The 16,743-nt window shown below is 41.5% G+C and overlaps 1 pseudogene; it reads left to right on the forward strand.

The window, feature by feature from the left end:
* Positions 1-571: 571 nt before the first annotated feature.
* Positions 572-15,906, forward strand: LOC138828707 (leucine-rich repeat-containing protein 14B-like; annotated as a pseudogene).
* Positions 15,907-16,743: the final 837 nt, after the last annotated feature.

Consider the following 16,743-nt stretch of genomic DNA (forward strand, 5'->3'; position numbering starts at 1 on the left):
TTAGGTGCATGATAGGGTATGACCTTGACAGTGATTGGTTCCTCTTCCTCCCTTGCCTTTTTGTCTTTAAAAAGGGCTGCTCTCTGTTAATAAATGAGTTTTCTACCTGCTGGATTTGGCTCCCTCCTGTGTCTGATTGTCTCCCGGGCTGAGGGAGGCTGGGGAATGGGCGAGCGCCGCACTTACCTTTCCTCAGACCCCGTCCGTCTTTCGTGGGACGGACAAAGACCCGACAGAAACTGTATCATCATTAATCAATAAATTGTCACTCATCTCTTCCTCCCTCTAACTGTGGACAATCTCTAATCTGCTATCAGTTTCTGTTGTCTATTCTAGATATTTCTTATAAGTACAATCATACATGAGCTATGCTTTTGTGTCTGGTTTGAAATACTTAGTTTTATAATGTTTTTCAAGGTTGGTGCAGTCCATGTTACAGCATGGACAGAGTGTCATTTATTTCTTGTGGCACATTAATTTCCACACTATGAGATGCCATATTTTGTTTATTCATTCATCTATAAATGAACATTCGGAAGGTTTCTCTCCAGTATTTATAAATAAGGCTACAATGAACACTGGCATCCATGTAAGTTCTATTGTCCATTGTTTGTTTGTATCTTTACAAATAGAATTGTTGAGTCATATTGTAATTCTATGTTAGACTCTTGGAAGATTCACCAACTTGTTTTCTATGTGGTTGTAACATTCTACATTCTCATTACCTTAGCTGTGCCAAAAGAGTTCAACTCCTCCTCTTTTTTTCCTAGTCCTGGGTCTTGAACTCAGGGTCTGGGCACTCTTCCTGAGCTTCTTTTTCTCTACCACTTGAGCAACACCATCAGTTCCAGCTCTCTCAGTTTATGTGGTACTGAGGAATTGAACCCAGGACTTCATGCATGCTAGGCAAGCACTCTACAACTAAGCCACATTCCCAGACCATTTTCTGTATTTTTTTTTAAGTCACAGTCATTGTAGAAGGCATGAAGCAGTATCTTCCTGTGATTTTGATGGCATTTTCCTAGCAACTTTGGGGTTGCTTAGTGGTGCTTTATCTCTCTGCTTTGAAGAAATGTTTGTTGAAGTTCCACAACTATTTTAAAGTGAATTTCCTTTTGTGTTACTTGATTGAGGAGTTCTTCATATATTCTCTGAGGTTAAAATCTATAATATATAGTTATTTTCTCACATTATTTAGGTTTTCTTTTAGCTTTCTTGGTAATGAAACTTGGTCTGTTTAAGAATAGTATCTAATTTTTTTCTTTGGATAAAAAGGGATACAAAAGTTCTTAAAATAATAATAACAGCCATAATTAAAAATGCCATGGGTTTTTCTCTCAGAGGTTCATTCTTCTTAGTGTATAATAGATTAATTAACCTCTTTTCTTGTGTGTGTAAATAAAAGCTGCTTTTAGTTAGGAGCTCTAGAGTTTTTCAGAGGTTAAAAATGATAAAATTTGATAAAACTAAGTATTTATTTCACTTATAGAACAACTTTCTCTCCTCAACCTGAGTAATTATTTATACTATACTATTGGAGTTAGCTAATATTAATTAGAGGAAGGACTTTTTATCAAAGGAAGGGATTGCATAAGTTGTGGGAATACATGATGTATTGAGGAATACTTACAGGCTTCTGATATATTTTAGAAAAAAATTAAATTTAAGAGAATCTTCATCAGGCTGGGAAGTTGGCTCAGGGGTAGAGTGCTTGCCTGGCATGCCTGAGGCCCTAGGTTCAATTCCTCAGCATCACATAAGCAAAAAGAAAAAAGCCAGAAGTGGCATTGTGGCTCAAGTAGTAGAACGCTAGCCTTGAGCTGAAGAGCTGAGGGACAGTGCCCAGGCCGAGTTCAGGCCCCACAACCAGACCCCCCCCACAAAAAAAGAGTATCTTCATCATAGAATCTACAGAAGTTAAATGAGTCGTGAACAAAGTTGAAGTTTGCCCAAATGCACAGAGTACAGAGATGAGACCAAAGTGGGTAAGTACTACCTGGATCTCCTTACTGTGAAATATCCTCCACATATTAATGGGATAAATGGAATTTTTCCCAAGCACACACAATTCATACCTTCAAGATAGAAGCGATTCCATTCAAGTATAGGCTTTGGAGGAATTTAACATTCAACAATAATTTTAAGAGATTCTTGATTATAGTAGACAAAAAGGATTATATTGACCTTTCAGTCTCAAAGTTTATCCCTATTAGAAAATCTTCAAAAAATGATTTTGTGACTTTGGAGAAAATAATTAACTATAAAGCTTCATAAATTATATTAGGAAAATAAGTTCATAAAATGAAGAGTTGATGCGGAGTTATGAAAGACTTCATACTATTTTTCAAAGTCTCTTGGAATCAAAATCTGTTCTCAGTGTATTGAGAAAGTAGAAATGTATCTAGTGTTAGAATCATGGATACCTAAAACATTGAGTCATCCCAAAATTCATTGTATCCCTGAAAAGTACGTAGAGTTCTAGTATCTTAATGGCACTCTCATGTGGAACCCAACTATTTGTCTTGGCATTTAAAACTGGGGAAGTGTTTTCCAGGGAATGAACCTTTAAAATATTCTTTTCTAAATAAAACAAAGGAAAAATCTTTCTTAAATAATTCTTTAAAAGGATTCATCAGCTGCAGAGATCTGACATTATGGGTATCCGGGATGTGCAGGTACAGCAATGCCCTTGCGGAAGGGCTCTGGGAATATGGAGCCACAATGAGCTCCTGGCTAGAATATGCTGCCAACTACAGGCAGAGCCCTGTGCAGTTAGGTGACCTATTGAAGTCCTCATTTATTTCTTTGTCATTGAAGGCAACTTTTTTTTCGGGGGGGGGGGTCCGGTCGTGGGGCCCTTCTGGGCCTGGGCACTGTCCCTCAGCTCTTCAGCTCAAGGCTAGCGCTCTACCACTTGAGCCACAGCGCCACTTTCGGCTTTTTTCCTTTTGCTTATGTGGTGCTGAGGAATCGAACTCAGGGCCTCAGGCATGCAAGGCAAGTGCTCTACCACCGAGCCACCTTCCCAGCCCATTGAAGGCAACTTTGAGATAGTGGTGCAGGCCCTGGAATCAGCAGGTATGGCTGCTCTGCAAATGCACTGCCCCTCATTTAGGGAAGACAGCTTGAGCCCTGGGTAGCTTCTGCAGGTGTTAGGCCTAGCCAGGACAGGTTAGCTGTGCAAGCTGGAAGTGGCCCACAATGTGCGGCTACATGCTGGCATGTGCAGCAGTTGTTAGCCCAGGTGGGATTCCCTCGTCTGACTTCACTCATCCTCCCCATTAAGGCCTTTGACACACCCTTCACTTCTGTCCCAACTTCTAAGCATGAAGACTGCCTCCTTGGCTCCATCTCCTGAGAGCTCAGTCACATGACTTACCTGATAGAGCTGAGTATGGCCCTCTCCATGCTGACAGGGAAGATCCAGATTCTCCGAGGGTGAATCTCAGAGACTGAAAGGAGGAGGGATGGGTCAAGCACTCTGGTCATTGGCTTCACAGGCTGTAGGGGCACTGGGTGATAGGTAGAAGAACAGCTTATTCACAAAGCCCCAAGCTTAATGCTCTCTGGAGCTGCACATAAGAGAGCACAAAAGAGAAATAAAGAAGTTGGAGGACCAGGAATGATCCAGAATAGTGAGGGACCTCAGGGGACTGCTTCTAGTTAGAAAGAGACAATGTGTAAGGTAGGCATCAAAACCAGGCTTGCAATCCCAACACTCAGAAGCCTGAGGAAGAAGGAAAGTGAGTTCAAGTCCAGCATGGATAACATGGGGAGACTGCCTCAAAAAACAAGGTCTGGAGGTGTAGCTCAAATATTAGAGTACCAGCCAGTGAGCAAAAGCATCAGATACTGAGTTTGAATGGTGTCTTGGTCTTCAAAATAAGAAAAGAAAGAGAGAAAGAGACAGACCAAGAGAGAGAGAGAGAGAGAGAGAGAGAGAGAGAGAGAGAGAGAGAGAGAGAGAGAGAGAGAGAGAGAGAGAAAGGAAGGAAGGAAGGAAGAAAGAAAGAAAGAAAGAAAGAAAGAAAGAAAGAAAGAAAGAAAGAAAGAAAGAAAGAAAGAAAGAAAGAAAGAAAGATAGAAAAAAAAGAAAGAAAAAAGAAAGAAAGAAAAATAAGGGCTAAAATGTGCCTTGATGCTACAGTGTTTGACTAGCACATGAAAAACCCTGGCTGTAATCCCTAGCATAGATAGGAGGAAGAGTGGGGGAAAGCAAGAAGAGCAGGACAGAGAGGGAAAGGGGGAGGGGGAAGGGAGAGGGAGAGGTCTCTGTGAAAAGAACATGCTAACTAATGGGTCTAGAATGTTGCTTTATAAGGCAAAGCTAACTATAGTGACTCCTATAGCTGTCTATTGTGGTGCAAAAAAAGTTCCCAACACTGTGTGACTGGCATTATCTCAGGTCAGGTATAGAAATCTGGCTCAGCTGGGTGACATGAGGTTGTTGTCAGCTGACTGTGGGACTGCAGTGTCACCCTGGCCTTTCTGAGCAGATATTAACCCAAGATCATTCATGGGAATTGGGGGAATGCCTGGCCTCCTCCATAAGCAGGATTATCATAAGGTCTTAGCTAATAGTTTCACCCATTTGCAGTTATGATATCAAGAGGGGCATGCACAGACAGTGAGGGACTCAGTCAGAGACAGGGCCCAGCTGCCCCTTTGCTGATGCTTGCTGCCAACACTATCTAAATCAGAATTATTGGATTGTGGATATGGTGCCTCAGTTGGGGATGTCTGGCTTTCCCTTCCTGGCTCTACAGTAATGGATTCTTCTATTGTTAGAGTAATGGCTCTTTTTTCTTACTAATGCCTCATTTCCTCTGTAGCAAGCTCTCAGAGTGGATGTTCTCTCCAGGATCATGTACATAACTCCTTTCATATGAAAATGGTTGTTGAGAGTTCTGGGAAGATGGCAGAGGAGAAGTTGGAATCTGAACAAGCTCTCCCATAGAAAGCAGTTTTAGAGTTCCAGTGAACAGTCCTAAGCCAGAGAATCACACCAAGTGTGTCATCACAGGACAGAGAGTTAGACAAGAGAGGGGAAGCCAAGGAAACGCAGCAGTTGCCGCTCCGGCGGCGGGGCCGCGGCGGCGGCGACCACCGCCGCGGAGACATACCTGAGACACAGAGAGTCGGGGACGAAGGAGCCAGACGCAGCGGACGAGCGGATTCTACTCAACACCAACAAGAACCGACAAGGAGCGAACATCTTCATCCTGCTGTTTGCAGTCCAGAGACGACCCAGGATCCAAGACTCGGCGTGAGTAGAAGCCCGACATCCTCACTACTCAGGGAGCAGAGGAGGGAAGGCCACCCCTACCCCCCCAGCACCGGTGATCTCCATCTTGGATACCGACAAAGTTCGGAGGAGCTGCTAGCTCCAGCTCAGGCCTTGGAATAAAATGAGTCATTTAGCAGGTCACAAGAACTTAACAGCGAAGTGACCTGCCAGACTCAGCTCCATCCAGGGAAAAGTCACCCAGCTCAGGCGCCAGCCATCGGAGTGCCTTGCTTCACTGGGTAACCAGAGCCAGAGGCTGCCCCTCCCTCTAGCAGCCTCGACAATCAATTGAAAAACAGAAACCCTGAGAATGGCTCCAGGCTGGGCGCTGTGAGCTTTATCACAAAATAGCCCCAGGGAAAAGCTACTGTTTATTGAAAGGCCTCAACTCTACCCAGAACCTAGCCTCATCAACACATCCCCCTCTTTTGTGACTCTCAAAGCAGACCACCCTCCCAGAAAACTAACCTGGGAGGGGGATCTCAAAATCTTGGGTAAAGCAGAGCATTTTTCTGCCTCTTCCAACCAACCGACTTAAGAAACCAATCAAGCCACAGGACCTCAAGCTGACCAGAGACTCCAACAAGAGACTGGTTGCAGACAAAAGGGAGATACAGGATTCTTCCCACTCCTCCCCCCCACCAAAAAAAAAAATCTAAAGACTTTTTTTTCTTTTTTTTTCTTTTTTTTTCTTTTTTTTCTTCTTCTTCTTTTCTTTTTTTGCTTGTTTTTTTGTTTTTTGTTACCTTATATATATATATATATATATATATATATAAATTTTTTTCCCTTCTAAAACTTTTATTAATCTTTAATTTTTGCCTCTTCTGAAAAAATAATTGTTTCCCAGTAACCTTTTTTTTTTCTCATCTTATAATTTTTATTTTAGGAATATGTGAATAAGAGTTTTCCTTTCTTTTCTTGTCTTCTTTCTCTTTTCCTTTCTTTCTTAATTATCTTTTTGTTTTTTATCTAGCTCTACTGAACTTCTGATCTTTTCTTCTCCCGTTCCCATCCTTAAAGCTTTTCACATCTCCTCTATGTCCCTCCCCTTCTCTGAACATATTCACATTCCTCTCTAAATAGACGGTCTTTTAACCTCTATAATAACATTAATTTTTACGTTTCTATTCTTTTTCTGGTCTCTCTTTATTCCCCTTTCCGTCTCTTCTTTTTCTCTCTCTCTCTACTTGCATTCTACCCACCTCATTTCCTGCACTGTGATTAGGACATAGTTAACTCTCCCTGTGCCTCCCCACACCAATCTATTCCTATTTTTTACCCACATCTCTCCCTAATCCTAATAATTTCTGGTTTTCCAAATTCTTTTCTGCGGTTCGAAGTCCTTTAACATATAGTCGTTTGATGTTGAATAGATGTATCTGTTGAACTAGATTGTATCTGTAGACTATTGACTGTACAAATGCAAACTTTGGTTGATGGTTGCCTTAAGATAGTGTTCTAGCACAAAACTGGTGCAATCTTTATCTCAAATGGGCCGAGTAAGCCGGAAAAACACAAGAAAAATGGCAAATTCGGGTATCTCAATTCCCAACCTTGATAATCAGTGATTAGAACAGATAAAGAATAATCCAGAGGAGAGTTCCCAAATAGCTCTACAAACACTAATAGCAAACATGATAAGTGAGAAGTTTGACAATGTACAAAGGACTCTGCATGAGCGTGATAGGGAGAGAGAGGAGGCGTCCCAGAAGTTTATACAGGAATATCATAAGCATGAGGAAGCTTCTCAAAAACTGATACAGGATTTGCGTGAACAACTTGAGAATACTCAAAGAGAAAGGGAGGAATGGCGTGAGCAGGCAGAGAACACTCAAAGAGAACTGCAGGAATCCCACAGAAGGGAGGAAACTAATCAAAGAGTAATTCACGAATTAAGAGACCAGGTAGAGAATACACAAAGATCACTAAAGACATTCATGGAATCCATTAACAAAGAGCTGAAGGAAGTCAGGGAGACCACAAAGGGAATGCTGAATGGAACCCAACAGAAGGAATGGGAGTCCAAAGAAACCATAACCAATCAACTAAGTGATTTGAGAACAAACACTGAACACCAAATTAAGGAAGTAAAGAAAATCATACAAGACCTAAAACAGAGCTTCAACAAAGAACTTGAAGCCATCAAAGCTGACCAATTAGAAGGAAAAGAGATAAAAAACAAAGTAGAGAGTCTTGACAGCAGGTTAGACCATGCAGAAGATAGAATCTCAGGGATTGAAGACAGCCTAGATATTATAGAGAAAGAACATACAACCATCCAAGACAAGTCCAAGAAATATGATAGGTCTATCCAACACCTGGAAGACACCATCAGAAGGCCCAATCTAAGGATAATGGGTGTAGAGGAGCACCTAGAAACAGAAGTTAATGGTCTAGGAAATTTGTTTAACAGGATGCTAGCAGAGAACTTCCCAAACATACAAAAAGATAGGCCTATTCAGATACAAGAAGCTTTTAGAACCCCAAATAGACCAGACCAGAATAGGGCATCCCACCGTCACATTATAATCCACACAGGATCAACCCAGACCAAGGAAAAGATCCCTAAAGCTGTCAAGGAGAAAAGGTTAATCACCTATAAAGGGAAACCAATTAGAATTACCTCAGATTTCTCAGCAGAGACAATCAAAGCAAGAAGAGCCTGTAATGACGTATGCCATGCCCTAAAAACAAACAACTATCAACCAAGAATACTGTACCCAGCTAAACTCTCCTTCATAACTGAAGGCCAAATAAAAACCTTCCATAGCAAAGAAAAATTGAAACAATACATCTCCACCAAACCAGCCCTGCAAAAGATTCTTAAAGATGTCCTACACATAGAAAACCAACAAGAACGCAACAAAGGCCAAGAAACTGCACCCAAACTGAGAATCCAAGAACCTTAGGAAGAACCCAGTTTTCACAGCCCCCAAGAAGGTGGATAACATGGCAGGAACCCCCAAATACCTCTCAGTCCTATCTCTTAACGTTAACGGACTGAACTCTCCAATTAAGCAACATAGACTGTCTAGTTGGATTAAAAAACAAGACCCCTCTCTCTGCTGCCTTCAGGAGTCACATCTTGCCCGTAAAAACAAACATATTTTCAAAGTTAAAGGCTGGAACAAAATCTACCAAGCAAACGGCCCTCATAAACAGGCGGGAGTTGCAATCCTAATATCAGATAAAATAGACTTCAAACTAAAATTCGTGAGAAGAGATAAAGAAGGTCGCTACATACTAATTAAAGGATCTCTCCTTCAGGAGGATATTACAATTCTAAATATCTATTCGCCAAACAATGGAGCACCCAAATTTATCAAAGAGACACTACTTTCCCTCAAATCCCATATAGATCCAAAGACATTAATTGTTAGGGATTTTAACACACCACTCTCCCCACTAGATAGATCACCTCGGCAAAAACTCAACAGAGAAACGGCAGATCTAAACAGCTGCATAGATCAACTAGACTTAACAGACATTTACCGAACATTTCACCCAGCAGCAACAGAATACACGTTCCTCTCAGCAGCACATGGAACGTTTTCTAAAATAGACCTCATTTTAGGCCACAAAACAAACTTGTCTAAATTCAGAAACATTGAAGTTATACCTTGCATTCTCTCTGACCACAAGGGAATAAAATTAGATCTCAACACCAAAAGCCACCAAAGAAAGTCCGGTATCACATGGAGGCTGAACAACACACTGCTGAATCATGAGTGGGTCATGGAAGAGATTAGAAAGGAAATTCAAATGTTTATGCTATTCAACAAAAATGAACACACAAATTACCAGCTCCTCTGGGACACAGCAAAGGCAGTACTCAGAGGCAAGTTTATAGCTCTGAGCTCCTACATCAACAAATTGGAGAGATCGGAAACTAACAATTTAATGACACATCTAAACCTCCTTGAAAAAGAGCAGCAAGATAAACCCCAATCCAGTAGACGGAAAGAAATAATCAAAATTAAATCAGAATTAAATGAATTAGAATCCAAAAAAACTATAGAAAGAATCAACAAAACAAAGAGTTGGTTCTTCGAAAAACTTAACAAAATTGACAGACCCTTAGCAAACCTTATCAGAAAAAGGAGAGAACACACCCAAAGTAATAAACTCAGAGATGAGAATGGAAACATCACCACGGAAACAACCAAGATTCAGAACATTATTAGGGGATACTTCTCAAACTTTATGCTAATAAGTTTGAGAACTTGACAGAAATGGACCTTTTCCTAGCAAATATTGACATGCCAAAACTAAACCAAGATGAGTTAAACCAGCTTAACAGGCCCATATCAAGTATTGAAATAGAAACAGCAATAAGAGACCTCCCAGCTAAGAAAAGTCCAGGACCAGATGGTTTTACAGCGGAATTTTACAAGGCCTTCAAAGCAGAGCTCACACCAATACTCCTCCAACTCTTCAATGAAATTGAAAGAGAAAGCTCACTACCGAATACATTCTATGAAGCCATCATAACCCTCATCCCAAAACCAGGCAGGGACTCATCAAAGAAAGAGAACTATAGACCCATTTCTTTGATGAACATTGATGCAAAACTTCTCAACAAAATTTTGGCCAATCGACTTCAACAATTCATCCAAAAAATCATACACCATGATCAAACAGGATTCATTTCAGGGATGCAAAGCTGGTTCAATATACGCAAATCAATTAATATTATTCATCACATCAACAGGAGCAAGAATAAGAACCACAGGGTTATCTCAATAGATGCAGAAAAAGGATTTGACAAGATCCAACACCCCTTTATGATGAAGGTTCTGGAAAAATTAGGAATCCATGGAACATTCCTCAATACAATAAAGGCTGTATATGACAAACCTACAGCCAGCATTATACTCAATGGTGAAAAACTAAAGCCATTTCCTCTTAACTCAGGAACAAGACAAGGATGCCCACTCTCTCCACTTCTCTTCAATCTAGTATTAGAATGCCTAGCTACAGCAATAAGACAAGATGCAGACATAAAGGGGATCCAAATAGGGAAAGAAGAAATAAAACTCTCCCTCTTTGCAGATGACATGATCTTGTATTTAAAGAATCCCATAGACTCCACTCCCAAATTACTCAAGCTGATTCAAAACTTTGGCAAAGTAGCAGGTTATAAAATTAACCCCCAAAAATCAATGGCTTTTCTATATGCCAACAATGAGAAAAGTGTGGCTGAAATTAGGAAAGCAACTCCATTTGTAATAGCCACACAAAAAATAAAATACCTAGGAATTAACTTAACCAAAGAAGTGAAGGACCTCTATGATGAAAACTTTAAAATCTTGAAAAAGGAAATCAACACAGAACTTAAAAAATGGCAAAACCTCCCATGCTCCTGGATTAGCAAGATTAACATCGTGAAAATGGCAATACTTCCCAAGGCTATCTACAAATTCAACGCGATACCTATCAAAATTCCACCCTCATTCTTCAAGGAAATAGAGGAGGCAATCCAAAAATTCATATGGAACAATAAAAGACCCCGAATAGCAAAAACGCTCCTCAACGGAAAGAACACTGCTGGAGGAATATCAATACCAAATTTCAAACTCTACTATAAAGCCATAGTAATCAAAACAGCTTGGTATTGGCATAAGAACAGACCTCAGGACCAATGGAATAGAATTGAAAACCCAGAAATGAACCTACAGACCTATAGCCATCTAATCTTCGATAAGGAAGCTAAAACAATAGAATGGAAGAAAGACAGCCTCTTCAGTAAATGGTGCTGGCAAAATTGGTTAACTACATGTAGAAAACTAAAGCTAGATCCTTATTTATCACCCTGTACCAGAATCAACTCCAAATGGATCAAAGACCTTGAACTCAAAGCAGACACTCTGAAAACATTACAGGATGGAATAGGAGAAACCCTAGGTCTCCTTGGCTCAAGTCGAAATTTTCTGAATAGAGACCCGGAAGCACAACCAATCAAAGAAAGGTTGGACAAATGGGATTGCATAAGGTTGCAGAGCTTCTGCAGGGCAAATGACATAGCTGGCAAGATCAATAGAAAGCCCCCCGATTGGGAGAAGATCTTTACTAGCCATACAACGGACAAGGGTCTCATATCTAAAATATACTTGGAACCCAAAAAATTAAACCACCCAACAACAAATCCTCAAAGAATCAACTGCCCAATAAATAAGTGGGCGAAAGACTTAAAGAGAAGCTTCTCTGAAGAAGAAACAAGGATGGCCAATAGACACATGAAGAAATGTTCAACATCCCTAGCCATAAAAGAAATGCAAATCAAAACAACATTGAGATATCACCTCACTCCAGTTAGAACAGCAAAAATCAAGAACTCTAACAACAACAGATGCTGGAGGGGATGTGGACAGAAAGGAACCTTACTTCATTGTTGGTGGGAATGTAAACTTGTTCAACCACTTTGGAAAGCAGTATGGAGGTTCCTCAGAAGACTTCACATAGATCTCCCCTATGATCCAGCAATCCCACTTTTGGGCATTTACCCAAATGTTTACAAACAAGACCACACTAAAGCTACCAGCACAACTATGTTTATTGCAGCATTATTTACCATAGCTAAGATATGGAACCAACCCAGATGCCCCTCAGTAGATGAATGGATCAAGAAAATGTGGTATATATACACAATGGAATTCTATGCCTCCATCAGAAAGAATGACATTTCCCCATTTGTTAGGAAATGGAAAGGTTTGGAAAAAATTATATTCAGTGAAGTAAGCCAGGCCCAAAGAAGCATAGGTCCCATGGTTTCCCTTATTTGCAATATCTAGTATAGGTATGAGTCAAGCGGAAAAGGTCAGATAATGTGATGTTAGGAAAATGAACCCTTAAATATGTATTTTAATGTTTTCATTTCTTTCATGCATGTGTTTCTAACGCATTTATAAGATTATTTCTTTGTTGCTTTGTATGTCCCTCCCCCACAGTGTAACCCCCGCTTTCACTATATTTGATGTCAGTATAACATGTGGAGGTGATGGGGACAAACAAGTCGTTTAAGGATTCAGGTGGACCTGTTGCAACAATGAGAAGTACAAAATGTCATGTCAAAACCAGCTTTACAATGTCGGTGTGTGGGGGGGAGGGGGGTATAATTGGGTGGGGGGAGGGGGGTAAAATTGGGTGGGGGGAGGGGGGAGGCGGGGAAGGGAAGTGAAGGGTAAACAAAGGAGGAGGCTGCAATGCTTGGTAAGAAATGTATGCATTATCCTGCCCATGTAATTGTAGCCCCCCCTGTACAGTATGTTCTCAAATAAAATAAAATACAATTAAAAAAAAAAAAGAAAATGGTTGTTGATAAAATCTGCCATTTAGGTGAGATGAAGACAAAGGTTTCGTTCGTTCAGGTTAATTCTGAACCACACAGCAAGCCCAGAAGCTGTAGACTGTCTGAAAGCAAGGGAGCCAGCCTGCATCCCAGTGAACCATATTTATGGACACAGACATTTGCATTTCATGTAGCATCATGTGTCACAAACTATTTTCATAGACTGCATGCAGTCAGGTAAGAACAAGACTTGCCCTGCAAGGTGTAGTCTTTGTTCTCTGTGACAGACAAGCAGATGGATTGCTCACATCCATTGTTGCTCACATGGAACTCCTCTGATTAGTGCTGATTATTCCATGTTCTACAGCCCGTTCAGGACATGATTGAGAATGCTGGACCTGGCCAATTGTGCTCTGAACCATGTGGACATGAACTTCTTGGCAGACTGTATCCATGCTGCCCAGCTGGATGTGTTGCACCTCAGTAGACACAATCTGCTTTATTTATATCCTTCTACTTTCCTCAAGCTCCGGCAACAGGTTGCCCAGATAGTGCGGGTGTGGACCCCAGTGGAGTGTGCTATTACCCATAGCTATGTGGTCATGATGATCCTGGGCCTGTGTTCCTGCCTCTATCTCTAGGAGCTCAAGTTCCTTGCTAACCTGCTGTCAGCCTGCACCCTCAAGCGCCTCTTCTCTGCACTGTGTAAACTCCCTGAACTTCATTACATGGAGTTCCTGGTGCCTAAGAAATACTACCTGGAGAGTACTAGTATGAGCTGGCCATGTCCACATATGATCAGTAGAAATATGCTTGATTGCAGAAGAGCTGCATGCCATGCTACTATGGGCCAAGCAGGAAGACATCCCCACCTCCCACCACTTTTCTGGAGTTTTCACCCAATAGTTAATGAGACCAGCCATGAGCTTGGTGCTTTCTTGTTTCAAACTTTCAAAACTGCTTTAGAAAACTTTCCCAGGGGCTGGGAAGGTGGCTCAGTGGTAGACCGCTTGCCTTGCATGCTCGAGGGCCTGGGTTTGATTCCTCAGCACCACATAAGCAAAAAGAAAACCCTGGAAGGGGCGCTGTGGCTTAAGTGGTAGAGTGCTAGCCTTGAGCTGAAGAGCTGAGGGACAGTGCCCAGGCCCAGAGTTCAGGCCCCACGACTGGACCCAAAAAAAAAAAAAAGAAAACTTTCCCAGAACATTAAAACAAGTAGAGTAGGCCCTTGAATTGTGCTAAGGAAATGTCTTGCATTTCAACCAGCCCTGTTGCCCAGAGATCAATCCCTATATCAGATCCTAAGGCTAAGATGAAAGCAAATGTAGTTTCAATGAAAAACCTTTGTTAGAGAAAGCTGTAGATACACATGACAGACAATGTAGGAAGAAAACATGCCTTCTAAATGTGACATCGGAAGCCCTGGGGTTCAATTCTTTTTCCTTTTTTGTGCCAGTCCTGGGGCTTGAACTCAGGGCCTTTGCACTGCCCCTGAACTTCTTTTACTCAAGGCTAGCACTGTACCACTTGAGCCAAAGCACCACTTCTGGTGTTTTCTGCTTATGTGTTGCTGAGGAATCGAACCCATGAATTCATGCATGCTAGGGAAGCATTCTATCACTGAGCCATATTCCCAGCCTCCTGGGATTCAATTATAGGACTAGGTGAAGCTGTTACAGCAGAGGTCCAGGCATTGTGGTAGAGTGTTCAATTGGACCTAGGGCAGCATGTGCTGGAAGCAGTAACAGGGAAAAATCAGATCACTTGTCACAGAATACAAATAAAAGGTAATGGGTACATTTCTTATCAAGCATTGTTGCCTCCCACTTTGTTTCCTCTTACCATCCCTAATAAGAAATGTACTCATTACCTTGCTCATGTACTCATGTAATTGTAACTTCTCTGTAAGGTATTTTCACAAATGTGTGTGTGTGTGTGTGTGTGTGTGTGTGTGTGTGTGTGTAAATACAAATAAAAGAAGATCTCATAGAAAAACAAACAAGAGAAAAAGACTGAAAATGAAAAGTAAAATGGAAAGGGAACCCGACTTTTGGGCCTAGCAGAAACTCAGCAGATCTGGTAGGAATTGTTCTGCATGGTGTGGCAATATTTCCTGGAGAATGTTTGCAGGGAATAGAAGCAGGGCTGGTTTTTGGTTGTTACCAGTGGCTTTGTGCTTGTTTTGCTCTGCATCCAGCTCAGTGAAAGCCTGATTTGAGGGTATCTCATGACTAAGAGATGCTCCAGTATTTCTTAGTAAAATTCATATTCCATTTTCTGCTGAGCAGCTAGATTCATTTGACCACCAGCCTCTACCACTCCCAAGCCTCGTCCTTTGGTTCTACTAATCAGAGCCAGCCCTAGCTCTGGGAACAGGCATTAGAACTCTATTCTGTTACAGTAACATTCTTACCTGCCAGTGGCAGTCAACAGAGAGACCCAGTTCTCCTTTAGAGATGCCAGAGACGTTCTGCAGCTAGCTGAATCACAACTAGCTACCAACACTTTTCTGTTCAAGAGTTCCTATGACTCCAACAGAAGTCACATACTGGGGACTCTTTTCATTGCTCTCACTAAAACGCCACAGCACTGTATAACCTGATGTCCCCACATTCTGCTGCAGGAAAGGTAACAGGCTGGAATCTGTGCAATTTGGCTTGAAAAATTTGTTACAGTGAGTGAAAGATTGATTCCTGCCTAATTCCTCCAGCTCAAGCAAGACACCAGGTACAAGAAAACAAGGGTGGCCACATGCCTGTCAGCAGGCAGGTTCCAATCAGTGCCTGGCCAAGGATATAACACTTGGTCCCCAGGGGACAATAGCCCTTCATCCAGTGTAGAACATTCAACTTGTGGGCCTGGTCAAGGAAGTCTCCTTGTGGCCTAAGAGAGCATAAGCCACTTTTTATTTTCTGCTTCTTTGTGAAAACAAGCCCTATATAAGTCCATCCAAAATATAGTCCCTCAAACAACCTCCAAACCTGAAAGGTCTATGCACCTTGCTGGCAATAAACAGTCCCCACCTGTTGATCATTGAGTCTGGCCTATTCCTTTTCTGTTTTCCTCCATTTTCTTAACAGTGAGAATGCTGAAACAGGTATGTGGGTTCAGGAGACAATCATTCCCAGGTTGCCAATGGATGTTCATGGCTACTTCTAGATTTTAGGTCTGATCCTACTCTATTTTTACTTTGAGGTTACCTGAGATATCCTTAAAACAAATTCCCCTCATTAGTGTCTAAGACAACTTAATCACTGTTATTTCAATTCTTACAGGGTCTGAGAATGAGTCCATCAAAGCGGGCTTAGAGATTAAAGAAGTTTTTTAGGTGTTACAGAAGTTGTCCTGCCAGGGACACAGTGTAGACTTGGGAGCTAACACTATGACCCTAAACATGAACACAGCCTAGGCTAATGAAGGCAAAAAACACAAGCAGGTACAAGCTGCAAAGTTCTATTAATATGATAACATCAACTTTTTTTTTCAAACAAGGGACTTTTACAATGGCAATTTCCTGTTATTTCATTCCTCAGTTTCAAGCAAGAGATTATTGCATTCCTCAGTTCCCCATAAGAGGTTAATATTCTGACTCAGTGTCCTTGCTTGGTCTTGGGGTCTTTAATCCTAAGAGATCCTTACATTCCCCTTTCTTTTTGTAACTGAGTCAAATTCTTGACTCTTTTTCCTGACTCAGGAGGCTGTACTGGGCCTGAAGGGCCATCAGCTTGACAGTCCCAATTATTTTTTCTATAAGTGATATCAAAGACTTAACCACACAGGAACCAGTAATAACAAGTAGAAGAAATAGTATAATTGCTGGTGGCTAGGGATACTAGCCACCAGGCCAAAAGGCTTTGAACCCATACTAGATCTAGTTTAGCAGATGGATGCTGTTGGAGTCCTTCACACAGTTTACCTACAACCTTTATGTTTTCTTCTCCAGCCGTGATTCATTTACACAGTATCAGCACTCTTCCCTTAGAAAAACATAGGTTCCCTCTTTGGAAGCTGTGAGAAGGTCTAGTGCCCTATGATTCTGCAAGGCCACCCCCGCTAGAGAGTTCAGTTGTCTTTGTATGCATGCCAGAGACACTGAAGAGGCATGAGTATCCTCATCTACCCTCTCCTCAAATTCTTGAGCAAGTTTTAAACTATGTCTTACAGC

Source organism: Dipodomys merriami, unplaced genomic scaffold (assembly GCF_024711535.1).
Source record: "Dipodomys merriami isolate MVZ:Mamm:240054 unplaced genomic scaffold, mDipMer1.0.p SCAF_1625, whole genome shotgun sequence".
NCBI lineage: Eukaryota > Metazoa > Chordata > Mammalia > Rodentia > Heteromyidae > Dipodomys > Dipodomys merriami.